Source organism: Notamacropus eugenii, chromosome 3 (assembly GCF_028372415.1).
Source record: "Notamacropus eugenii isolate mMacEug1 chromosome 3, mMacEug1.pri_v2, whole genome shotgun sequence".
In the NCBI taxonomy this organism is placed as follows: Eukaryota; Metazoa; Chordata; class Mammalia; order Diprotodontia; family Macropodidae; genus Notamacropus; species Notamacropus eugenii.
In genome coordinates, this window is record NC_092874.1 from 96,582,984 (window position 1) to 96,610,149 (window position 27,166).

At 37.2% G+C, this 27,166-nt stretch overlaps 2 pseudogenes; both read left to right on the forward strand.

Annotated features, from left to right (window-relative positions):
* The first annotated feature begins 1,502 nt into the window (after window positions 1-1,502).
* On the forward strand, window positions 1,503-4,807 carry LOC140533036 (stonustoxin subunit beta-like; annotated as a pseudogene).
* A 20,250-nt stretch (window positions 4,808-25,057) lies between these two features.
* On the forward strand, window positions 25,058-26,356 carry LOC140533040 (ras-related protein Ral-B pseudogene; annotated as a pseudogene).
* Window positions 26,357-27,166: the final 810 nt, after the last annotated feature.

Sequence of the window (27,166 nt, forward strand, 5' to 3'; positions counted from 1 at the left end):
AAGATGTGACTATGTTCATTTTATATTTGTATTACTCCTGTCCATTATAATAACACTATACATGATTTATAGATCAGGCCTCCAAGGGAAATCTTGACCCCCAGGAAACTGCAAGCTGATTTGGGATTATGTTGCTAATACAAATCCGTTTGCATCCATGTTCAATTAGCTCATATCTACATTACCTGTATCCCTTTGTTTCTCTGTATGGCCACCTATTCATAGTTGCCTTCTCTCTCTTCAAACCCAAGTGACTTATCTCCCCTTATAACAAAAGAAAGGGAGAATTGTTGAGGGCCGGGGTGGAGTGCGGTTGACAAGAACAATTTGGGAAACTGTTCCTTGAGACTGTGCTCATTATCATCCAGAATGACTCTCCCAGATATTGCTGCCTCTGTGAGACAAACAAGAGAATTACAGAAAACAAGGGATATGTAAAATAGATGCCCTCTAGGCTCACAGTCTTTAAGATAAGACTGATTTAATCAGTAGGGCAGGAGAGAAGCAGAATGTCATGTAGGCTTGCAGTTTCTGTCTATAAATACCTTGACCCTCAGATCAATAAACAGAGTTGGTCTTTCTTTTCCCACCTCCCGTGTGTTTCTTCTTCACCACATCACCAAGCCGTGTGGGGACACAGGCCATCAGTCACAGACTTCCATAATAGTCGTGTTGTGTAAGACCAACTATATTTCCCTCCATTGTATCCTGCCCCCCATTTCTTCTATTCTCTCTTTTGATCCTGTACCTCCCCAAGAGTGTTTACTTCTAATTGCTCCCTCCTCCCACTGCCTTCCCTTCCATCATCCCCCGGAACCTGCTTATCCCCTTCTCCCCTACTTTCCTGTATTGTAAGATAGATTTTTCATACCAAAATGAGTGTGCATTTTATTCCTTCCTTTAGTCAAATGTGATGAGAGTAAGCTTCGTGTTTTTTCTCTCACCTCCTCACTTTTTCCCTCCACCGAAAAGTCTTTTACTTGCCTCCTTTATGAGAGATAATTTGCCCCATTCCATTTCTCCCCTTCTCCTCCCAATATATTTCTCTCTCTCACCGCTTAATTTCTTTTTTTTAAAGATAGGATCCCATCCTATTCAATTGACCTTGTGCTGTGTGTGTGTGTATGTGTGAGTGTGTTATCCCACCAACTACCCAGATACTGAAAAAATTACAAATATTGTCTTCCATGTAGGAATGTAAACAGTTCAACTTTAGTAATTCCCTTATGATTTCTCTTTGCTGTTTACCTTTTCAGCTCTGGTCTTCTCATCAAGAATGCTTGAAAGTCCTTGATTTCATTGAAAGACCATTTTTTTCCCCTGAAGTTTTGTTGAGTAGGTGATTCTTGGTTTTAGTCCTAGTTCCTTTGACTTCTGGAATATCATATTCCACACCCTTTCATCCCCTAATGTAGAAGCTGCAAGGTCTTGTGTTATCCTGATTGTATTTCCACAATACTTGAATTGTTTCTTTCTAGCTGCTTGCAATATTTTCTCCTTGACCAGGGAACTCTGGAAGATACCTGTTACTTTCTTGGTGAACAGATATCTCCTCCCATCCTTTCTGATGAGGAAGAACAATGCTTACCATCAGGGAAAGACATAGAAATCAAGGCTTCTGTATCCCAAACATCCAGAATAAATATTCAATGGGCTCAGGCCATGGAAGAGCTCAAAAAGGATTTTGAAAATCAAGTTACAGAGGTGGAGGAAAAACTGGAAAGAGAAATGAAAGAGATGCAAGAAAAGCATGAAAAGCTGGTCAACACCTTGCTAAAGGAGACCCCAAAAAATGCTGAAGAAAATAACACCTTGAAAAATAGGCTAACTCAACTGGCAAAAGAGGTTCAAAAAGCCAATGAGGAGAAGAATGCTTTCAAAAGCAGAATTAGCCAAATGGAAAAGGAGGTTCAAAATCTCACTGAAGAAAATCGCTCTTTAAAAATTAGAATGGAACAGATGGAGGCTAATGACTTTATGAGAAACCAAGAAATCACAAAATAAAACCAAAAGAATGAAAAAATGGAAGATCATGTGAAATATCTCATTGGAAAAACATCTGACCTGGAAAATAGATCCAGGAGAGACAATTTAAAATTTATGGGACTACCTGAAAGCCATGATCAAAAAAAGAGCCTAGACATCATCTTTCATGAAATTATCAAGGAAAACTGCCCTGATATTCTAGAACCAGAGGGCAAAATAAGTATTCAAGGAATCCACCAATCACCTCCTGAAAGAGATCCAAAAAGAGAAACTCCTAGGAACATTGTTTTCCAGAGTTTTCCATGAAATTCCAGAGTTCCCTTGAGAGAAGTGTAAGCACAAATCAATATAAGACTGACTTTGACATCATCACTTCTGACTCTGTTGATGAAAAGTCCATGTCCCGAACATCCTTGTTGAGCTGAAAGTAAGTATCCTGGGGGGTTGAAATAGGTGGCTCTACCAAGTATTTATGTGACACCAAGATATGCCAAAAGAAGTATGACTATATATGAACCACTTGAAATATCAAAATATTTCTTATCATGAGGTGTTTAATGATGGAACAGCCACCAATGTGATCACTGCAGTGCTCTGTGGGGCCCAGGCTTTCTTGGGTTTTGATCAGAAAGTTTCCACCAATCAAAATGTCAAGGATATAGAAGCAACATTGAAGGCTGAGGCAGAGAAGACTGCCCATGCAGCAAAAAGATTACAGGGAGAGGACAGTGTGATAAAATCAGCTAAGGAATTCAAGTGTAAGTTTTATGGGGATTTTGTTCTTGGTACCAATACCATGACACATGAAGAGGCAGTAAAAGTCTATGCCTCCCTTCTGAAGCTGCTTAGGGGCTGTGGGGTGCCCCTCCTAGTCTGGCTCTATGCTCTAGAGAAGCTGAACTCCCCGAGGGATCAGCATTAGTGTGATGTGGGATGCCCAGAACACTGTGGAGAAGTTATCTGAGTGTGACAAGAGGTGTCATGACATGCTGGAGACACCAGAGCTCTCAGTCTTTTCTGCAACCAGGGAAAAGGTCAGGCTATTCCAAGAGCTAAATAAGCAGCACAGACAGTTGTTACAGAAGGAAATAGCCAAGGTCTTACCTCTGATGATGAGCTAACCAATACTTTAGGGAAAGCCAGTCCCCATTCAGCACTAGGAGGCCCTCAGAGTTCCTAGATCAGAAGCTCCAGGAGATGAGGATGGTAAATTCCTACCTTACCCTTCTGAAAGAGGTGCCAGTCATAGCTGACCAGAATGTGGTGGACAATGCAGCACTAGACTCTCCCCACAGATTCGTCCTGGTGTTTGCACTCACCCACTTGCAGGAGGAACCCTACTTAGTAGATTGGAAATGGTGGCTATGGAATCCAGCATCATTCAGTCCTGAATGTGAGCAAGGGACATATTCCTCATGGCTGGAGGACAGAGAGACAAGGAGAAAAGTGATACAATTGGCAGAATCATTTACAATGTTTGCCAAGGTCAGTGATTCCACTGAGAAGACTCAATTCATTGTATCATCTATCCCAGACCAAGACAACACCATGGCCAGAATGTCACAGGATGGTCACTAATGGGAGAAAAGGTGCTATTTACTACTGTTACTTGCAGATCTATATATTTAGACTTTTGAGTACTGCCATAGGTAGAAGAGGATGAGCATTATAGGACTGGAAAGTCACCTTCACTTACTTGAGGTGAGTTAAGAAAGGGGATGTGGAATTTCACATTTATGATCACAGGTACTAGATAGTTGTTGGGCTTAGGTGGACATATGTATAAAATGCCAACTGGGGAGACAGAGGGAGACCTCAAGGAACGCTTCTCACTGGCAACAATTTCGAACAAGGGATTCCTGAGTTTGAGGAAGTTGTTTTTTCTTTTCTTATTAATTTAAAGGAAAAAGACTTATTCAGGGTACCCTACAGGTACCCTGTTTCATTTCCCTCATTTGGTGGTAAATGTGCCTCCCAGTCTGTGATTATGTGGTAACTCAAGTGTCTACCCTAGGACACTGTAAAGGAAATCCAGCCACAAGATTTATATGTTCAAAAAAATGATTTATTAAAAGTTACTTCTATATAGCTTCCCAAGGCCCAGGAGGTTTGTAGATAGGGGTGTGATGATGGGATGCTTCAAATCTCTGTCTGATCTGGGGTAGTAGGGAGGTTCCAAAAATGACTTTTCAGTTTCTCTTTATTGTGTATGACAAGTCCCTTCTCTGACCTCTACTAGAGTAGCCTAATTTGGTGGGCGGGAGTGGGGAGATTCTAGGATAGTGATGATGAGGACCAAAGTGTTAGCTGCTACCTCAATTTCCAGGTGTGGGTCTTGATTGTTTTAGGGGAAGAGAATATGGAGCTGAAAAAAATCCCTCATTTATTCAAGATTGGCTGACAAGGGAGCTATAGAGAAACTTATCTGTGATGTCAGGTGATGTAGGTCATCTAAGCCAAGATGGACACTCATCAATGAAGTTAATTGGACAAGTTGGAGAGACCTTCTTGGCTGGTTTCAGAGGCAATAGCACAAACTAACAGACAATCCCTAAAGCAAACTTGCCAATTATCTGTCAAGTGATTGGAGAAAGGCTTTGGGTTGTTCTGACAAGTGATGAATCAGAAATTTACAGAGGTGCTCATGTTTGTGTTTTGTCTGGGATTCTATCTACATGTGAAGGGCTCAGACTCTAGAGGGGTTGAGAAATAAACTTTGTTTTTATATTTCGTTTATTTTGTTGAATATTTCCTAATTATATTTGTATCTTCTTAAATTCTATCATTTTAAGTTCCAATAGCTCTCCCTCCATGATCTATCTCTTGCACAACTTATTGAAAAGATGCATTAGAAGGCAAGCAAAGCATATATCTATATTACTCATGCTGCAAAAAAAAAAAAAAAAAGAGAAAAGGAAAATAAAGTGGAAAAATACGTACTTCTATCTGCACAAAGCATTCAGAAGTGATGATAGCTTTTCCCTTTTGGAATTCTCTCTATGAAATAGGAATTCAGATTCTTTAGGGAAGGGGAGAATAAACCTCCACATCACACCAAGATCTTAAAATGGAGAAAAGGGCCTCAATTATTAATAGAACTGGGCATAAATGCTATGTATGTGTGTAATGCAGGCATGTGTTTTCCAACAAGCAATAACAGTTATTCCATTTCATGCCCCAGAGGATGGGTGGCATTTGCAGTTATGTAATTCTAAGAAACACCATCTCCTAACACCCCTCAAAAACAGGCACATGGTGGTGGTGGCCTTGTGGTGAGAACAGGGAATGGCAAAAGTGCAACAGGAAACACCCGACTGGGCAGGAGAGAGTTTGAGTCCAAGTGTTTTGGAGGGTCAGTTACCAAGACCTGCTAGAAAGCCAGGACCACATGGAAAGGGCAAAATCCGGAGACAGAAACAATCTCAGCTTAATGAGTTGACCGATTGTCACGTACAGAAGCCAGAATGCATCTGTGTATAGGTTGAATACATATCTGCAGCTAGCCCAAGAGAGAGACTAAAAGTTCCCCTAAATCACACCAATTTTCATACTCTTGAGAAAACACCTCTGGTATCCCCTCTTTATCAAACATAGTTCCCCATTTAATACGATATTGATGCAATTCATGTAATTTCTGGACACAAATAAAGGACGTTTATATCAGTGAACTTTATCTTTGTGCTCTCTTGCACTTGGATGCCAAAAATACCATGAGCAAGATTGATAACTCTGTTCCTGGTAGAATTGTTTGTTTCAAAATGGAAAAAAAATCAATATTTAAAATTTGTTTTTTTTTTTGGGGGGGGGGGACTAGAATAACAGTGTGCTACAGGTCAAGGCTAAGATGAATTGACAGACCTGTCTGTTTCGACCATTTTTTTTACATAAGACTTGTTTTGAAGACATATACATAAAAGCTAATGTGATGAGCATTTTAATCTTTTTTTTTTCACAAGGGTTGATATGTTAAAAGATAAAGAGAAAGAGATGAATTACAAATATACAAAGAAGCAAAAACAATGAAAGGTTTGACTTATGTTTATGACTGACTATAAAGTCAGAAAAAATAAACTCTAAAGAGTTGGAAAGTTTATAGCAATACCAGTACTACTCCTGAAAGGTACAGGAAAAAGAAACACAACTTTCTTAGAACATGAAAAATTGCCTTGCAGCAATTAGGAGTGTCCGAGAATGGAATAATCACCTACAAGGTATTGTCGCCATCGGTGTTCAATCAGAGAACAACTGATCATGTCAAAGATAAGGTAGAGAGGATCCTGAAAGAGAGGAAGGGCAGAAGATGAGGAGACAGGTGTGATCTCAGAGAGAGCTCCAGGTTGGGACTCTACAGCCTCAAGACTGCTCTTAACCAACTTTGTGATCTAGGGCAAGACCTTCTGATATCCTGGCCTCTGTTTTGCAGACTAGATGGGATGAGATCTCTTCCATCTCTACCACTCTGATTTTGTGAGACCTCTGAGATCCCTTCTAACCCAGATTCTGCAATTTCCCTAACGAAATACATTGAATCTGTTCAGAGTGGAGCTCTGCACATGTACAGTTGAGAAGTCTGCTGGTTGTATTCTCTGTAAAATTATGTCTATGTATTCTGTCTTCTTTCTTTTAAGGCTGCCTTAGCGATTTGCTTTTGATTTGACTTATAGCTTACTATTCAAATAGATTAATGGCATTGTGAAAAACTGTTTCCAAAAGTACACTGCTTAGACTTCTTTGAATAGCTCTTTAAAAAACAACTTAATTTGCTTTTGAAAATAACAGTTCCTCTTATTGAAATGCCAAAGTCATAATCTCTTACCACATGACAACTGTTACTATGGTGGCATTTTGTGACATGGCATAAAGAAAATGAGAAAAATGGCAAAATCTCATGGATCCACGGGTGCATGAACAGCTCCTCAGATATTATTCTGAAAAAGAAATAGAAATCAGAGTTGGCTTTAAAGCTACATTTCTAATTTACTAATTGGCATTTCTTGTGGCTCTCTATCAGATTTTGCTCCCTTTTAAGCATGTAAAACATTTCAGTAAAAACAAAACTGTCAGAGATTGCTGCATATGCTACTCTTGCCAAATACTCTGTGTGTGTGTGTGTGTGTGTATGTCTTGTGATCTGTTACCTCAATCTAATCTCATTCCTGTACCCTTTCTTTTAGAAGCTCAAGATTTTGACTTGTTCCTTCTTCAAACTTTGATTATTATTTTGAAATATATGTGAAATGCAATCAAGCATTATTTCTGGGAAATAGAGGCTGAGTGTTATGAACTTCTTGATCCTTAGAACTGTGGGGTAAGAAAATCCCTGGAGGTGTGCATTTTCATTATGCATACACTGAAACCCTGCCATAGGGAACATCAGACTTCCCAGGGAAATGAAATGCAGAACTACCAAGTTCTATTGTCATATGCTCTTCAGTATTTGGCATTGTCTGTAGCTACATTCCTTCAGAAATAAAAAGGGGAGTGTTTTATGCTGAGCCATCATTGGGGAAAGTGCTGCCCTGCAAGAAACCTTGGACTTGGGCTTTTGTTAACAGAAATATGCTTCTCTGTACAGTAAAGTACACTACTATTTAACAACATGAAACTGTGTGACAAAAAAAAGAACTTTGTTTCCATACTAGAAAACAACCTGAGGTCTCCTATACAAACAATTCTGAATTTTTATCAACAACCCCATTTCCTCCTTTTTCTATTTTAGAAACTTGTGGTTTAACACAAATTATTTTCCCTTATAGCAGCATTCTGTAAGAGTCACACACAAAATTTTGGGTTTCACTATAGATGTGAAACTTTTGTTTTAGTTCATACCACAACCTTTAGGAAAATATATAAGAAGACATGTTAGAAACCATTCTAGGGATTTGGAAGAACTCTGAATGTAATATCTGAGTCACTCTTAGAGAGATCACTCAGGTCAACTTTAAAAATTATTGTTTTTTGTCTTTCACACCTGGAAAAATGTTTATTCCTGGTGTGTTTCTTGAGGTCATAGGCTAAACCTGATTAATAAGTCCGTAAAATGTGGTAATTGTTGCATTTATCCTGGTTGTACCCCCACCCCTTGAGGTACACCACCACTCTTACTCCTCTGTATACAAACATGCAAGACATAGATCATCGGATTTTTAATAGATGTGAAATGAAATACTATTAAGTTGGGGGGAGGAATCAAAAGAGAGAGAAAGAGAGAGAGAGATACACCACTGTCTCCTCCATATCCAAACATGCAAGACATAGATCACTGGAGTTTTATCAGATGTGAAATGAACATAAACATAAACCAGACACACTCACCTCCTCCTCATTGAGAAGCTAATTCTTTCTTTTCTTTTCTATTCTCAACTCCTTTTCCATGATGAGAAATTATGCTTCTCCTGCTACCCCCCAAACATGCAAACAACATACATGAACAGGATTCTCACAGCATTTCTTGCAGACAAGAAGGGAGGAGAAAGCAAAGACATTCAAAGGCTCACTGATTTTCATTCCTAAGCAGGGTCTGGAGCAGCTGATGATCCACAGCAGGCTCTGTGAGACATGGGAAACTTCTCATCCTGTGGACACTGAGTTTACCCCTCACATTCCCACACCCACTCTCTCTCTTGTAGTGAGGATGAAAATTTTACACCTTCCAGAAGTTTTCAAAGGGCCCTAAATTATATCCATGTTTTCTGTCACAAACTGGTTAGACATTTACAAAAAGTCCTGTCTAGACTTGGCTCTGTCTTGCACCCCTTCTGAATGAGAAAGCCTGTGAGAGATTAAAAAGGCAGACAGAGACAGTAAAGTAAAATTTTGGGGGAATTTCATAAATACATTTTGTTGGGGTTGGAAGCTCAATTCTGTGTGGACAGTCTCGGGCGGGTAAAGGTGGGAACTTCTAAATCTTAGAGCTCTCACGAGACCCCCCCAGGAAACGGCTGGGAATCGAGGTGAACAGAGCTATCTCGTGTATTTCCGCCTCTTCCCGTGAGAAACGTGATGGGAGAGAGATCTCCCCGCCCTCGAGATTGTCCCAGATTGGAGCACATCTAGTTACCTAACAGGCACGGTATTTAGATGCAAACTATGGGACTGGAGAGTTAAGTAGGATCAGGGAAGCCTGAAAGCTCTCTTAGCACATGAGGAGCCAAAGAGGACACAAGTCTCCACTTTTCCTCTTCTCCTTCTCTCCCCTCCCCCTCTCTCCCCGCTTGTACTTCTACTTCCAATCTCTTATTGTAAGATCTTTGCCTCCTTGGGAGATTCTTCTATCCCTCCTAAGGAAGAATCCCCTGCACTTGTAACTAGACCCTGAAATAAAGCTCAACCCTTGTTCGACTCTGGAAAGTCCTTTCTCTCATACGAGCATCCGGTTTGGCCAACCGAAGACCTCAGGAGGTGAGGTAAGAAGACTCGGGTAGTCCACAGGCCTCTAGGCCTGGCAACATTTTACTTATCTGTGTTCCTGTTATTCATCCCACTCCAAAATATAAGTTACTTTAAGTCAGACTGTTCTTTTGTGTTGTTTTTATCTCTGAGGCCTAGAAATTAATAAAGGTTTCTTAAGCACCTACTATAGGTTAAGCATTGTGCTGAGGGTTGGGGATAGAAAAAGAGGAGAAAACAGTCCCTGCTTTCCAGGAATTTATAATCTAATGGGGGTGGGAGGGAGAAGCAACATGCAAACAAATATATGTAAACAAGCTATATACAGAATAAATAGGAAATAATTAGCAGAGGGAAGTTACTAGAATTAAGAGGGGATGAGGAAGGCTTCCAGTAAAAGAAGTGATTTTAATTGGGACTTAAAGGAAGCCAAGGAATTCAGTAGGCAACTCATAAAAGGAACTTAATAAATGTTTGTTGAATTAAATACTTCTCTTCTATCCCAGCTTCATCTCACAGGGGTTGTTAACCATAGATCAATGAACTCTTTTAAAAAATATTTTATTAATTTTATTTTAATGTAGTTAACTTCTATCATAATCTTAAGTATTTTATTTTATGTATTTAAAAACGTTATTCTGATAAGGGATCCGTAGGTTTCACCAGAATGCCAAAAGAGAACATGGAAAAAAACAGTTAAGAAATACTGATCCTGTACAACAAAGGACATATTGAAGGAGCATGTTAAATTTCTTACAGTAGTAGAAATTTAGGTAAAAGACACTTTTGAAAATAATACCTTTCCTTCTCCCAGCCCTGTAAGGACAAGGGAGTGGTTACCTCTCCCTCTCTCTACCAGAACCATTCCTGGGAAGTTTCATTAATTATAATTTAAATGGTTTCCCCAAGATAACCAGAGATGACTAGGGAGAAATTGAGGCAGGGCCAATATGGTGGAGAAAAAGGATGAAACTTGCCTGAGTGCTCTTAAAACAACTTTAAATCAAACCTCAAAATGAATTCTGGAGGAAAAGAACCCACAAAAAGATGGAGTGAAACAAATTTCCAGCCTAAGACCACGTAGAAGAACTGCAGGAGAGGTTTGTCTCACTTGACTAAAAGGGGTGTACAGCCCAGCACAGGTGCTGTTCAGGCAAGCTAGTGGGAGACTGAGCACCAGTCCAAATCAGCTCCCAAGGCCACAGGATGGGTACACCACAGGCCAGCAGCAAGTCAGCTAGCTGTGAAGTATGCAGCCCCAGCTCAGCACACAAACTGACAGAACCAGATAACCCCACCCTCACTGCCTCCCCACCCTGCTTTGCAACAGTCTCAACTAGGCCAGGAGACCACAGTGCAGTGATTGAATTGCCAGCCCCAGAGGCCCTCACCCCCTGCCAACACCCACCAACCCCCCACTTCCAACCCAACAGACAAGCCTCAGCTCCTAAAGCCCCCATGTAATAAGCCAGTGACCAAATCTCTGGTACTCTGTGAAAAAAACTGGGATGATGCCCCCTCAACCCCAGGAGCAGAGCTCATCTTTAAAAATCATGAAATAGGCTGTAAAGTGAAGGAGTGGGAGGCCCTGACCATCTAATGCTTCTATGCTGATGGAGAAATCAAGACACAAACTCAGAAGATGACAATAATGTCAAAATGAATACAAAATGCCTCATAGAAATATGAAATGATTTCAAGCCCAGAAAGTTCTTCTGGAAGAGTTCAAGAAGGATTTTAAAAATCAAATGCAAAAGATAGAAGAAAATTGGGAAAAGGAATGAGAATTATGCAAGAAAATTGAGAAAAAGAGTCAACGGCCTGGTAAAGAAAGCACAAAAATTCACAGAAGAAAACAATTCCTAAGAAAGTAGAACTGACCAAATGGAAAAAGAGGTATAAAAGCTAAGTTAAGAAAGTAATTCCATTCAGGTCTTTCTTTTGTTAATGGCTTTCAGGTATTCCAATAATTCTGATATTGTCTCTCCTGGGGGGAAATGTTGATCAACTGTCAGACTTTCAGGACTCTGTCAAAAAAAGCAAACCAAAAACCTGAACTCAACAGAAGACTTGACATACAAGATCCAAGAGAAATATAAAGTACATAACAGTGACGAATTACAAGGAACTAAATAAGGATAGAGTGTTTGTCCTTCATGTATGGAAAATGTAAAACCTGTGTCTAAGATAGTTACTAGCAATTTGGCAGTTTATAAGAAAGATTGGTGTAGTAGACCTCAATATGAAATGACTTCAAAAAGTAAAACTGCTCAAGAACAGTTAAAAGATTAATTATCTTATACAAATGAAGTGCAAGAAGAAGAATCAACACAGAAGAATTAGATAAGGGAGAGGGGCTGTTAGATCTAGAAACCTGCTTTCTTCCGGGATGAGTTGAGGAGAAAATACATATACATATTAAAGAACATAAAAGTCTTCTAAACTTAGAAATTAAACTCCAAGGGGATAAGGAAGGAGAGCAAATAAAGTAGGGATCTTTAAAGGGAAGGATGAGGGGAATATAGAAGGGCCTTTATATTTAGGGGAATGAGAGGAGAAGGGAAGGATCACTGGAACTGGGGTAGGTTAAGTAATAGGAGGACAAGGTAGCAGGTAGGAGAGATAGGAAAAAAGAGAAATGCACAAACATACATACAAAATTAGGAGCAAAATCTCGTAGGGAAAGTATATATTTATATATGTATGCATACATGTATGTATATGTCAATATCTATATATGAACACATCCATGCTCAATTGGAACTTTGGGGGTGGAGGGAAAGAAGGGAAAAAAGAACAAAGCAAGAAGTGCACAGCACAGAACAAGAGAAAACCTACAAGGAAGCAAAGAAAAAATGGGCAGCTTTCAACATAACACATAGTATTTAATGTATAGGCTTTCTTGAAATGTTATTTATACATATTCTGAATCTTCTCCTAGGTTCTCCTGTGCATGTGACATGTGTTTTTTCTCATCTTGGGGCAGCTAGGTGGCACAGAGAATAGAGCACTGATCCTGGAGTCAGGAGGCCCTGAGTTCAAATCTGGCTACAGACACTTGCAACTTGCTAACTGTGTTACCTGGGGCAAATCACTTAACCCTGAAAGCCTTGCCTCCCACCTCCAAAAAAAAAAAGAAAAAAATTTCTTAAATATTGAAGTTGGACAAGGGAAAGTTAATAACTCTATGAGACATCACAAATTAATTGAGCAAAATCAGAAGAATGAAAAAGTAAAAGAAAATGTAAAATACCTCATTGGAAAAACAGCTGATCCAGAAAATAGATCCAGGAGACATAATTTGAGAATGATTAGGCTACCTGAAAGGCATGATAAAAAAAAAAACGGAGCATAGATAGCATCTTTCGAAAAATTATGAAGAAAATCTGCACTGATATCCTAGAACCAGAGGATAAAATAGTAACTGAAAGAATCCACCAATCATCTCCTGAAAGAGATCCCTATGTGAAAAGTCTCAGGAATGTTATAGCCAAATTCCAAAAGTCTCATGTCAAATAGAAAATACTGCAAGCAGCCAAAAAGAAATAATTCAAATATCAAATAGTCACAGTCAGGATGACATAGGATTTCACAGCATCCATACATATTAAAGGATTAGACGGCTGGGAATATGATATTCTGGAAGGCAAAGGAAATTGGAATACAAACAAGGATCAACTCCTTAGCAAAACTGAGCATAATCTTTCATGAAAGGCAATAGATATTCAATGAAATAAGAGTCTTTCAAACTTTTCTGATGAGTAGACCAGAGCTGAAAATTCAATTTTAAATACAAGAGTCAAAAGAATAAAAAGGTAAACATGAAAGAAAAAAAGTTATTTAATAAGGTTAAACTGTTTACATCTCTACACAGGAAGGTGATACTTGTAACTCTTAAAAATGTATCTCTATTGGGACAGTTAGAAGAAGTATACATAGACAAAGGATGCAGGTATAAGTTGATTTAGATGTGAAGATATAAAAAATAATGGGGTGAAAAAGAGAATTGCACTGGGATAAAGTGGATGGGAGAGGCAGAAGTGGGATAAATTGTATCACATGAAGAGGCATGAAAGACCTATTGCAAAGGAGGGAAGGAAGTGAACATTGTTTACACCTTACTCTCATAAGATTTGACTCAGAGGGAATAACATATACACTCAGTTGGGTATATAAATCAATATTTCCATGCAGGGAAGTAGGAGTGGAGGGGGACAAGAAAAAAGGGAGGGATGATAGATGGGAGGGCAGACTGAGGGAGGTAGTGATCAGAAGCAAATCGCTGTTGATGAAGTGCAGAGTCAAAGAGAGAGACAGAGAACGAAAGACAGAGACAGAGATGAAATAGAAGTATAAACAGAGGAAAAATAGAATAGAGGGAAATACACAATAATCATAACTGTGAATGTGAAAGGGGTGAACTCACCCACAAAACAAAAGTGGATAGCAAAGTGATTGAAAAATCAAAATTCCAAAATATGTTGTGTATAAGAAACACATTTGAAACACATAGAGCAAAGTGACACACATAGAGCAAAGGTAAAAGGCTGGAACAGAATATATTATGCTTCAACTGAAGTTAAAAAAAAAATGCAGGGCTAACAATCAATCTCTGACAAAGTAAAAGCAAAAATAGGTGTAATTAAAAGAGATAAGGGAGCAAACTACATCTTGTTAGAAAGGTACATATGCAATGATGTAATATCGTTACCGAACATACGTTTACCAAATGGCATAGCATCCAAATTTCAAAAAAAGTCAAAAGAATTACAGCAGGAATTAGATAGCAAAACTATACTAGCAGGATCCTCAACGTTCCCCTCTTACAACTAGATAAATCTAAACACAAAATAAACAAGAAATAAGTTAAGAAGGTGAATGGAATTATGGAAAAGTTAGATATTCTAGGCCTCTGGAGAAAATGGAATGCAGATAGAAAGGGATATGCATTTTTCTGCATGGTACATGGCACTTACACAAAAATTGACCATGCATTAAGACATAAAAACCTCATAATCAAAAGCAGAAAGGCAGAAATAGTAAAAGCATCCTTTTCAGATCACGATAACAATAAAAATTGTATGTAATAAAGGACCCTAGAAAAATAGATTAAAAATTAAGTGGAAAGTAAATAATCTAACCCTAAAGAAGGAGAGGGTCAAACAACAAGTCATAGAAACAATCAATAACTTAACCAAAGAGAATGGCAATAATGAGATAATATACCAAAATCAAATATGTCAAAAATTTTATATATCTAAATGCTTACATAATAAGAGAAAGAAGAGATCAATCAATTAGGCATGCAACTAAAAAAGCTAGAAAAAGAACAAATTAAAAATCCCCAATTAAAAACAAAATTAGAAATTTTGAAATCCAAAGGAGAGGTTAATAAAATTGAAATTAAGAAAACTATTGAACTAATAAATAAAACTAAGAGCTGGTTTTGTGAACAACAACAACAAAAAAATACCAATAAAATAGATGAGCATTTTGTTGATTTAATTTTATAAAAGAAAGAAGAAAATCAAATTACCAGTATCAAAAATGAAAAGGGTACATTCACTATGAATGAAGAGGAGATTAATACAATAATTAGGAGCTATTTTGCCCAAATGTGTGCCAATAAATCTGACAATCTATGTGAAATGCATGAATATTTACAGAAATGAAATTGCCCAGATTAGTAGATGAAGAAATAAAATACTTAATCCCATTGCACAAAAATAAATTGAATAAGATGTCAATTAGCTCCCTAAGAAAGAATTTTCAAGGACAGACAGATTTCCAAATGAATTATTCCAAACAGTTAAAGAAAAATTAATTCCAACAATACATAAACTATTTGGAAAAATAGGTGAAAACGAATTCCTACCAAATTCTTTGTATGATACAAATGTGTGGCTGATACCTAAACCAGAAAGAGCCAAAACAGAGAAAGAATATTATAGACAAATTTCCTTAACAAATATTAATGCAAAAATTTTAAATAAAATATTAGCAAAGAGATTAGGGTAAATTATCATGAGGAAAAAACATTATGACCAGGAATTTATACCAGTAATGTGGGGTTCAATATTAGGAAAACTATCACCATAATTGACCATATCAATAACAAAACTAACAGAAATCATGTAATTATCTCAATAGGTGCAGAAAAACATTTTTACAAAAGACAGCACCCATTCCCATTAAAAACACTAGAGAGCATAAGAATAAATGGAGTTTTCCCTACAATTATAAGTATTATCTATCAAAAACCATTAGTGAGCATTATATATAAAGGGGATAAGCTAGACATTTTCTCAATAAGATGATGAGTGCAACAAAGATGTCCATTCTCACCACTCTTATTCATTATTGTATTAGAAATATTAGGTTTAGGATTAAGAGAAGAAAAAGAAATTGAAAGAATTAAAATAGGCAATGAGAAAAATAATCATTCTTTGTAGATGATATGATGATATACTTAAAGAATCATAGAGAATCAAGTAAAAACCCACTTGAAATAATAAAAAACTTTAGCAAAGGTGCAGGATATAAAATAAACTCAAATAAATTATCAGCATTTCTATATATTAATAACAAAGCCCAGCAGCAAGAGATAGAAAGAGAAATTTCATGTAAAATATCTGTAGAGAATATAAAAACATATCAAAGTCTACCTTCCAAGACAGACACAGGAACTATATGAACACGAGTAAAATAAACACAAAGTCAGATCTAAATAAGGAGGAAAATATCGGTTGTTCAGGGATAGGCTGAGTTAAAATAATAAAAATGATAATTCTACCTAAATTAATTTACTTATTCACTGCCATACCAATCAAACCACCAAAAATCACAACAAAATTTATCTGGAGTTACAACAGGTCAAGAATATCAAGGGAATTAATGAAAAAAAATGTAAAGGAAGATGGTCTACCCATACCAGATATAAAGCTATGTTATGAAGCCATCAAACAGCCATCAAACTGTTTCATAATGGCTAAGAAACAGAGAGGTAGATCAGTGGAATACATTAGGTCAGCAGTGGGGAACCTTTCCATCTTGGAAGGCAACATTAATATTTAGTCTCAATCAAATTAGGTCTCGTTCAAGAAAGCATAATTTGATATACAAAAAAGGCACATTATTTTGTAAAAATCTAATAACTATGTACTTAATAATTTCAAAAAATGAAAACTATTTGTTTATTTTTTGTTAATTTATTTTTCAGTTTTCTACAATCACTTCCATGCACCTTAGATTTTTGGCCCTCCCTCTCACTCCTTCCTTCCACCTTTTCCCCTTCCTCCCTGAGACAGCGTGCAATCTTACACAGGTTCTACATTCTTATTAAATATATTCTTATTAAATATTTTTTCTTACATTCTTATTAAATGTACATTCCTATTACATTCTTATTAAATATATTTTTACATTCTTATTAAATATATTCTTATTAAATATATTTTTACATTCTTATTAAATATATTTTCACCTTAGTCATGTTGCACAGAAGAATTATAGTGAATGAGAGAAACCATAAAACAAAACAAACCATAACACAAGAAAAAATGGTCTGCTTCATTTTGCATTCAGATTCCATAGTTCTTTCTCTGGATATAGAAGACATTTTGCCTCAAGAGTCCACTGAAAATTTTTTAGGCCCTTGCACTGCTGTGAAGGACTAAGTCTACAAGAAAAAGTTCTTGCACATTGCAATTGTTGCTGTGAACAAAGTTCTCCTGGTTCTGCTCCTTTCACTCAGGATCAGTTCATATAAGTCCTTCCAGGCCTCTCTGAAGTCTTCCTGTTCATCATTTCTTATAGCACAATTGTATTCCATTACATTCATATACCACAGCTTGTTCAACCATTGCCCTATTGATGGGCATCCCCTTGATTTTGCATAGAGTAGTAAATTGTTTTCTTCAGTTAACTTTTGCATCTCCTTTTCCATTTGCCCAGTTGTTCCTTTTAAGGAGTTATTTTCTCCAGTTAGGTTTTGTACTTCCTTTTCCATTCATCCAATTTTCTATTTTAAAGAACTCTTCAGTGAATTCTTTTCACTGTGGTTCAGTGGGGAAAACATTCCTCCAAAATATCCTTCTGAAGAAATGCTTTGAAAAAAAATATAGCTTTTTTTCAAAGTGCTTGGATTTTTTACCTCATATTATATATAGACTTAGTTTTACCTTGCAAAGAAATATTCAAGTTGTTTTGATTTGAAATTATATCACATAGAAATTCAGCATTCCCATATAACTCTTCCTTCAATAATTCTCATTGCTAATTCTGTTCTTCACAAAATTTAACCATCTCTTCTCTCAGATTTCAAATTTGGGCTAACACTTATCCCTATAAGAGTCAAACACACTTGAGAATGATACGGCCAATCACAGAGAATACCTCAATATTCAACTTTAGCATGTTACAAAACTGAGGGTGCCATGTTGCATTTGCACAAATATAGTTAACAACACTTTTAACTTGTTGCAAAGTGTCACATAAAATAGTAGCTTTAGCCCTGAGATTTTGCTAATGCAAGATACAATGAAAAGAAAGAACATCTGGATCTACTGACATTTGTTATATCTGTGCAATAAACCTTCCATGTTTTCCTGCCATGGAAAGTGCAGTCTGTACATACACTCCCTAAATTTACCAAATTTATTCCAAATTCACAACATTTATCTGGAAAATTGCTGAAGATTATCTATTACCTGTGTTCAAACAGAACACAGACTGCCCAAAGCAAGTAACTTTGTAGCAAAGAAAATCATCTGCTACGAACCAAATGAAGTATAAAACGTGCACCAAGTCAGTAGTATCAACTGATTCATCTAAAGTGAATGAACAGTATATATTTTCCTGGTGAAGTATTTCCTGAACTCATTCTGGTAAGTGGAAGGCTAATTTATGCTGCCAATCAGTTTTGGTTCTCCTTAAAAGAGGTAATTGTTTGCACTTTTGAAATGTCATGGTGGTCTAGACATCCTACAGCTTCAGCAATACATTATTTCACAATTCCTACATCACTGAATGGCTTCCCTTTTCTCTCAAGTATATAAACTCAAGTATATAAACTCAAGTATATAAAAGTTGTGTCAGTCCCATTATTTTCAGGTATTATTGATGCTTTAAAGAATTGTCTTTGCTTTTGCTTTTCATCATTTAATTTCTCTAATACAACCTTTCATGCCTCTCCCTCAAATTTAAAATATTTCAGGTCCTTATGAATGATATGACACTGAGGAACATTAAATTTCTTTAATGCTAATACTGCAGTATCACAAAGCAAGCAAATCCTCTTATCTTTGGCAGAAACAAGATACTATTGCAATTACCAATCCTTTTTTGAAATATCTATTTTCTTCCATCAGCATTCTCTTGGTCTGCTTTGAAGTGATGGACTGTTGAGCAGACAGAAATAAAAATACTGTTCATTATTCATAAATTCCACTGTAAATAGAAACACGGTGCACCATTGCCAAAAGCTATAACAGAATTGAGTACTTGAGCACCACAAACTTTCACCAACCTGTCTCATGTGGTAGTGGCGCCATTCAGGTGGGGGAAATTAGAACTAAATCATGAGCATGGCAGCCATCAATTAAGTCCTTGTGACTTATGAATGTTCTAATTGTGCTGACCAATCTGGGAGGATATTCTTGCTGAAACTTAATTTATTCTTGGATATTTTAAATATGTTCATTTTTAAAAATACAATAAAACTATAGAAGATCAACAGAAATCTATCAATAAAAATAAAAGGATTTGTTCTGTGAAACGTAGATTCACTCAAAAGGCTGTACTTAAGGACCTAATAGGACAAATGTGGTCTTATGGTCACAGGTTCCCCACCCATGATTTAGAGTCAAATTCTGATGCTCTTTCTTTTGGCCTTCCTGATTTGGGGCAAGTCATTTAATCACTGTAGGGCTATGTTTCCTCATTCGTCTAATGGTGGAGGAGGCAAGGAATTATATAACCTTAGATATTTCTCCTCACTCCTCACAACATGGAGCCTGAGTTGGAATATGAGATTGAACATGAGATCTAATTAGTTTGATGTAAAGTAGGACTGTCACCTTCCACAATAAAACAATCGTATTCTGACTGATACAGCCTAAGATTTTGTTACCTTTTTTGGACAATTGACCTCATATTAAGCTTTATTTTTCTTCTGGGCCAGTAATATCACAATTTCATGGGAAATTCTCGTGATGGAAACTTCTGTGGAGAGTAGTGACTCCTTTGTAATTTATGGTGAATAGTAGCAGTTTTTAACAGTTTTTTGTGTCCTGGATCCCTTTGCAATATAGTGAAGCTTATGGATCCCTTTGCAGAATACTGTTGTGAAATGCATAAAATAAAACACAGAATTACCAAAGAAACCAATTATGTCAAAATGCAATTATCAAATTTTTGTTTTTCAAAGCAACCACACAAAGTCATGGATACTCGGATAAAGACACCTATAATTTAGGGATCTGTTATTAGTACACTGCAAATCATGTCATCATCTTGATGTCATGGTCTTCTTCAAGAATGAAGGACAAACACAACAGCAACTAAGAGGTTAAGGGACTTTGCCCATTATCCCATAGGATTGGAACCCAGATGTTTCTGATACCAAAACCAGCATGTTTTCTCTTATCCCACAGTTCTGCTCTTAAGCTTATAGCCAGGTATTAATTCATACCTCACAGAGTTGTTGTATGGCACAAAATTGACATCTTGGGTAAGAAACATAGGCCATAATGATTCCATTTAAGTAACCTAATATTCCAAGCCTATTCTCAGCTGCCATATGATTGTGATGCCTCATTCAGGCCCACGGTGGGCAGTCCATTAAAACTCATAGGTTTTGAACAGTTTTCCAGTCTTACATGGTTTATCCTGAATTTGAATTTGGTAGAATTCTCCCTGAGGACAGAGACTTTCCTTGGAGAAGGAAAATGAACTGTATAAGGAGCAAAAGGGAGAATACGAGAAGCAAAAGGAAACACATGGAAGCTAAAGCAGAACTATGTTGTTTAAAAAAAAGGAAGAGTTAGAAGATGTGTCTGTCTTCCCTATAAGCATGGTTGCTAATCAATTCTAGTTGAATTGAATTTGTTCAGATGTTTTTTACAGGGCTCTTTGCAAGGTTTTATTAGATAACCTAGTCATTCATTCTTCTTTCTTGCTAGGGGGGTTTTCCTATACACCCAGAAAACAGTGGAGGAAAATCAAAGGAGTCATATCTCAGGACTGTCCTCATAAGGAAGACAGGGCTGGGAAAAGTGCAATAGGAAACCCCATCCTGACTAATAGAGAGTTTGAGCCCATGTTCAGGACATCAGTCACCAATGTCTGCAGGAAATTCAGGACCAGGTGGAATGGGAGAGTACTTTCTTTTGTTGATACTCCAGGCATTTTTGGCACTAACACTATAGAGTCACAAAATTTGAAAGAAATACTTTGTTTCCTGACACTGTCCCCTCTCAGACCACATTCTCTGCTCTTGCTATTGCAAGTATGCTCTATTTCCACATTCATTTCCACATTTTGTGTTCCAAATTTTCTCCCCATCTCTTCCCTCCCCTTGCCCCAAAATGTTGAGCATTCTGATTACCCCTTCCACCAATCTGCCCTCCCTTCTAACACACCTCCCTTCCCTTATCCCCATCTTCTCTTTTGTCCTGTAGGGTAAGATAAATTTCTATACTCCATTACCTGTATTTCTTGTTTCTCAGTTGTATGCAGGAATAATACGCAATATTTGTTCCTAAAGCTTTGAATTCCAACTTCTCTTCCTTCCTCCCTCCCCACCCATCCTCACTAGGAAGGCAAGCAATTCAATACAGGCTACATATGTGTGGTTTTGCAAATGACTTCCATAATAGTCATGTTGTGTAAGACTAACTATATTTCCCTCTATACTATCCTGACCCCCATTTCTTCTATTCTCTCTTTTGACCTTGTCCTTCCCCAAGAGTGTTTACTTCTAGTTGATCCCTTCTTCCATTTGCCTTCCCTTACCTCATCCCCCCACCCTTCTTATTCACTTTTCCCCTACTTTCCTGTACTGTAAGATAGGTTTTCATACCAAATTGAGTATGCATGTTATTCCTTCCTTGAGCCAAATGGGATGAGAGTAAGCTTCACTTTTTCCCTCTCACCTCCCCTCTTTTTCCCTCCATTGAAAAGGCTTTTTCATGCCTCTTTTATGAGAGATAATTTGATATCTGGGTAGTTGGTGGGATTACACACACACACACACACACACACACACACACACACACACATACACACATACACAGCATAGGATGAGTTGGATAGGAAGGGATCATATCTAAAAAAATAAAATTAAGGGGTGAGAGAGGAATATATTGGGAGGAGAAAAGGAGAAATGGAATGGCGCAAATTAGCAGCTCTCTTTGTGATGGCAAAGAATTAGAAATTATATGAATGCGCATCAACTGGGTAATTGCTGAACAGGTTGTGGTATTTCATTATGATGGAATACTACTGTGCTATAAAAATTGATAAACACAATGATCTTAGAAAAACATAGGTATACTTGACTAAATAATCAACAGTATACAGTAACAACGCTATTGTTCTCAGAACAACTTTGAGCAAAGAAGTCATTGTGACTACTATAAATACCCAAATTAACTACAAAAGTCATATGAAGAAAGAAAATGTATGTGTCCAGAGAAAGAACTGATTAATAGAAGTATGTATAGAATGATTTTACAAATATACACATAGTTGTGTCTCATGGTAGCCATTCCTAGGTGGGGCTGGGGTGGGGTTAACAGCAAATAGAAAAAATAATTTACATGATAACCTTACTATATATTTAAAAGGAATAGCAGGTTGTACATAATAGATTTACAGTTTCATGTGCAATATATTTTTTAAATTATACTATGGGGTGGGTGGAGACAAGATGGCAGAGTAGGAACAGGGACTTACTTGAGCTTTCCCCCAAAATTCCTCAAAAAATCCTCTAAAAATTACTCTAAATAAATTCTAGAGCAGCAGAAGTCACAAAATACAGACTGAAGCAAATTTCCAGCTCAAGACATTCTGGAAGGTGGACAGGAAGGGTCTATCATACTAGACTGGGAAAGGAGCACAGTTTGATGTGGATTGCACTGATGTGGATGGAGCTGGAGAGGGCTTTAGGGAAATAAATTACTGGTGGTTGCAGTGGTTTTAAGACTTCTCAACCCACAAATGTCAAAGACAGCTTAGAAGGTCAGTGGAAAGGGTCTCTCACCTGTCTGGGAGGAGAGCATGGTTGGGACCAGCCACAGTCCCACACTAGCTCCACACCCATCCCAGGGTGGCTGCTGCTGAAGCAAAGGCTCCTGTTGGAGCCCTCCACTTAAACTCAAAGGTCAAGTGACTGACTGGGAAGATGAGCAAACAGGGGAGGAAAAAAATAGACTATAGATTCTTACTTTCTAAAGGAAAGGTATTTTCTTATGTCATAGATTATGAGGAAGAACAGGGCATACTACCAGAAGAACACAATAAAGTTGAGAACCCTGCATCCAAAGCCATCAAGAAAGATATGGATTGGCCTCAGCCCATGGAAGATCTGAAAAAGGATTTTGAAAATCAAGTAAGAGAAGTAGAGGAAAAATTGGGAAAAGAAATGAGAGTGATGCAAGAAAATTATGAAAAGTGAGTCAACAGCTTGCTAAAGGAAAAGAAAATAACACCTTTAAAATTAGACTAACCCAGAGGGTAAAAGAGGTCCAAAAAGCCAGTGAGGAGAAGAATGACTTAAAAAGCATAGTGGGCCAAATAGAAAAGAAGGTCCAAAAGCTCAACGAAGAAAATGATTTCTTAAAAATTAGAATGGAGCAAATAGAAGCTAATGGTTAATGAGAGAGAAAAAAATGTAAAAACAAAACTAAAAGAATGAAAAAATAGAAGACAATGTGAAATATCTCATTACAAAAACAACTGACATGGAAAATGAATCCAGGAGAGATCATTTTAAAATTGTTGAACTACCTGAAAGCCATGATCAAAAAAAGAGCCTAGATATCATCTTTCAAGAAATTATCAATAAAAACTGCCCTGATGTTCTAGAACCATAGGGTAAAATAGAAATGGAAATAATCCACTGATCACCCCCCAAAAGCGATCCCAAAAGGAAAACTCCTAGGAATATTGTAGCCAAATTCCAGAGTTCCCAGGTTAAGGAGAAAACATTACAAGGAGCCAGAAAGGAACAGTTCAAGTATTGTAGAAACGCAATCAGGACAACAGAAGATTTAGCAGCTTCAACACTAAGGGATCAGAAAGCATGGAATATGCTATTCCAGAGGTCAAAGGAGCTAAAATTAAAACCAAGAATCACCTACCCAGCAAAGCTGAGTATAATGATTCAGGGGAAAATGGAATTTCAATGAAATAGAGGACTTCCAGGCATTTTTGTTGAAAAGACCAAAGCTGAATAGAAAATTTGACTTTCCCATACAAGAATCAAAGGAAGCATGAAAAGGTAAACAGGAAAGAAAAACCATAAAGGACTTATTGAAGTTGAACTGTTTACAATCCCACATGGAAAGGTGATATTTTAAACTCATGAAACCTTTTTATGTATTAGGATAGTTGGAGAGAGAATTGTAAAATATTATTATATAAAATATCTTATATATGTCTGTGTGTGTTTTATATATATATATACAGAGAGAGAAAGAGAGAGGGAGAGAAAGGGAGGAAGGGAGGAAGGGAAGGAGAGTGAACAGTATAAGCTGAACATGAAGGGATGATATCTAAAAAAGAAAACTGTGTTGAGAGAAATGTACTGGGAGAAAGAGAAAGGGAAAAGGAGAATGTAGTGAATAATCTCTCACAAAAGAGGCAAGAGAGAGCTTTTATAATGGAGGGGCAGAGGGAAATAGTGAGACAGAATAAGTGAGGCTTACTTTCATTGGATTTGGCTTCAAGAGGGAATAACCTACACACTCAATTAGGTATAGAAGTTTATCTTACTCTAAAGGAAAGCAGATAGGAAGGGGAAAAGAGAGGGGGAATAATAGAAGGGACAGCAGAAAGGGTAATTGGAAGCAAATGTTTTTGCAGAGGGACCAATCAAAGGAGATAATAGAATAAATGGGGGGTGAGACAACATGACTGTCATAGAAGTATTTTGCATGACTATGCATGTGTAACCTATACAACACTGCTTCCCTTCTAAATAAGAGTGGGTAGGGAGAAGGGAAGGGAAAGAAAGTGGAACTCAAAGTTTTAAAAATGAATGTTAAAAATTGTTTTTACATGCAATTAGGAAATACAATATATAGGCAATGAGATATAGAAATCTATTGTACTCTACAGAAAAATAGAAGGGAAGGAGATGGGGAGGGGTTAAAGAAGGGAGGGTAGATTGGAGGAAAGGGCAACCACAACATATGCTGTCCTGGGGTGGGGGAAGGGGGCATATTGGGAGGAAATTTTAAATTTTAAATTTTGTTGAAGTGAATGTTTAAAATTGAGAATAAATAAATTTAGTTAGAAAAATTATAGTATGTTATAGAAATGCTTGTTTTATTGCATAAATTAATAGAAAATAATTTAAAATGTTTTAAATAATTTTTCAAAAAAAAAAAAAGAAAATAGTGCCTGGGCGGCTCAATGACAATACTGAGGAGGCCGCTGCAGCAGAAGAGGGTGGCCTGCTTCCTGGCAGGGGAGGAGAAAAGGGAAATTGAAAAGCACCCAGGAGTAAGGGATGGCTAGGTTGGGGCTGAGAAGGAGAACAAAAAGAATTGGAGGAGGAGTGGGCTGGACATTCTCAGGTCCAGGTCTCATTAAAAGAGGAAGGTTCAAATTTGTGTTATTTATTGTGTTGTTAATTATTGTTATTTACTGTGTTTTTAATTATTGTTATTTATTGTTATGAGTTGTGTTATTCATCTTTCCTGAAGAAACTGAAGTAACATTTCAACTACCTTCTTCAGCCCCTCCTTGGACAGTGCTCAGCAACCCTAGACAACAAGTGCAATGGCTGCAAACAAGAATAAGAACCAGAGATCATTACTTCTTCACAGAGTGATCATGGTTGGTAGTGGAGGGGTGGGCACATCTGCACTTACCTTTCAGTTCACGTATGATGAGTTTGTAGAAGACTATGAACCTACTAAAGCTGAAAGCTATAGAAAGCATGTGCTTCTTGATGGAGAAGAAGTGCAGATAGACATTCTGGACACAGCTGGACAAGAAGATTATGCAGCTATTCGAGACAACTATGTCCATAATGGGGAGGGGTTTCTCTTAGTCTTCTCCATAACAGAACATGAATCCTTTACAGACACAGCAGAATTCAGAGGACAGATTCTGCTTGTTAAGGCTGAACAAGATAAAATTCCTTTGCTTGTGGTGGGAAACAAATCTGACTTGGAAGAGGGAAGACCTGTACCCATTGAAAAGTTCAGCAGCAAAGCAGAAGAGTTGGGTGTCCAGTATGTAGAGACATCTGCCAAAACTCAAGCCAATGTACACAAGGTATTCTTTGATCTAATGAGAGAAATAAGAGCAGAGAAGATGTCAGAAAACAAAGATAAGAATAGCAAAAAAAAAAAGCAGCAAGAATAAGAAGAGTTTTAAAGAAAGATGCTGTTTACTGTCATTGCTGAGAAGGTGGATCAAATCTGTCAGTTGCCACTGAGGACATCGGGCTGGATTCATGAAAGGTAGACTGTATTTCTTCACTTGTACTGTCTTTTCTTTTCACTTGATTCATGCTTTACTTCTTTCAATGAAAAAAAAAGAGAGATTTGTGAATCAATCAATAGCTGGCAGAAATAAATGACCCATTTTCCCTGGAATGGAACTACTCCTCTGACATTTTTTTAAAACTGAAAGTTTAAAAACAACAAACTACCACAAGCAGAAAGTAATCCAGTGTTAATTTTAAAAACACTGTATTGTAGCTTATGATATTTTTTCAAGTTTTATGACATCACCATTTCATTCAGAAATTAAAATTTTCTTGTTCTTTAAGTTTGAGAAGGAAAAACCAGACATTCTTCTACACACAGCAATCTAACACTTTACCATTTTATTAATGGCAGTACAAAAATCATTAAATTACAAAGCATGTAGTTTGGTTATGTTCGATGACAAGCAAAATTGAGTGACTTTTATAGTCAGATTTTCTTAGTATTTCCCAGAAGAAGCTGAAAAGTAGCTAAAATGTAAATTTAAGTTCATAGTTTATGAACTATGAAGTTCATAAACCTCATTCATACATACTTAAGGTATGAAATATAATCTGTTCTACCTTTATTTTTTTTAAACATTGTTGTCTGCTTCTTCCCTAAGGGTCCTAAGATTGTATGGGAACTTTTAAAAAAAAGGTCCACTTTCTTATACTTCACCTTTTGCAGCTTTTTAATTGAAGAAACAATCCCAATAACAATTCTACAACACACTTAAAAATTTCATGCTTGCGCTAATTTCACACACTAATTGGCATTAAAAATGTACAAACACCATTTTAACCCCAAAGTAATTCTCATCATTTAAAAATTATTTTTTCTCTTAAAGCACTGATAAATTCCTGTGCATGTAGCAAATGTTGTTGATGCTCTGCTTTTTGTTTCTTTACTATTAGTTTAATACAAATGCTTTGGAAGAATGATGAGCTGAAGTTGTGTAACGGGATGAGTTAGAGCCAACCCCTGTCCATTGCAGGATGCCACACTGAGAGCCTGCCTAGATAACCTGGGGGCTTGTCAGTAGGGGTGGAACTAGATGGATTTCAGGAGGAAGGGTCTTGTCTTGTTTG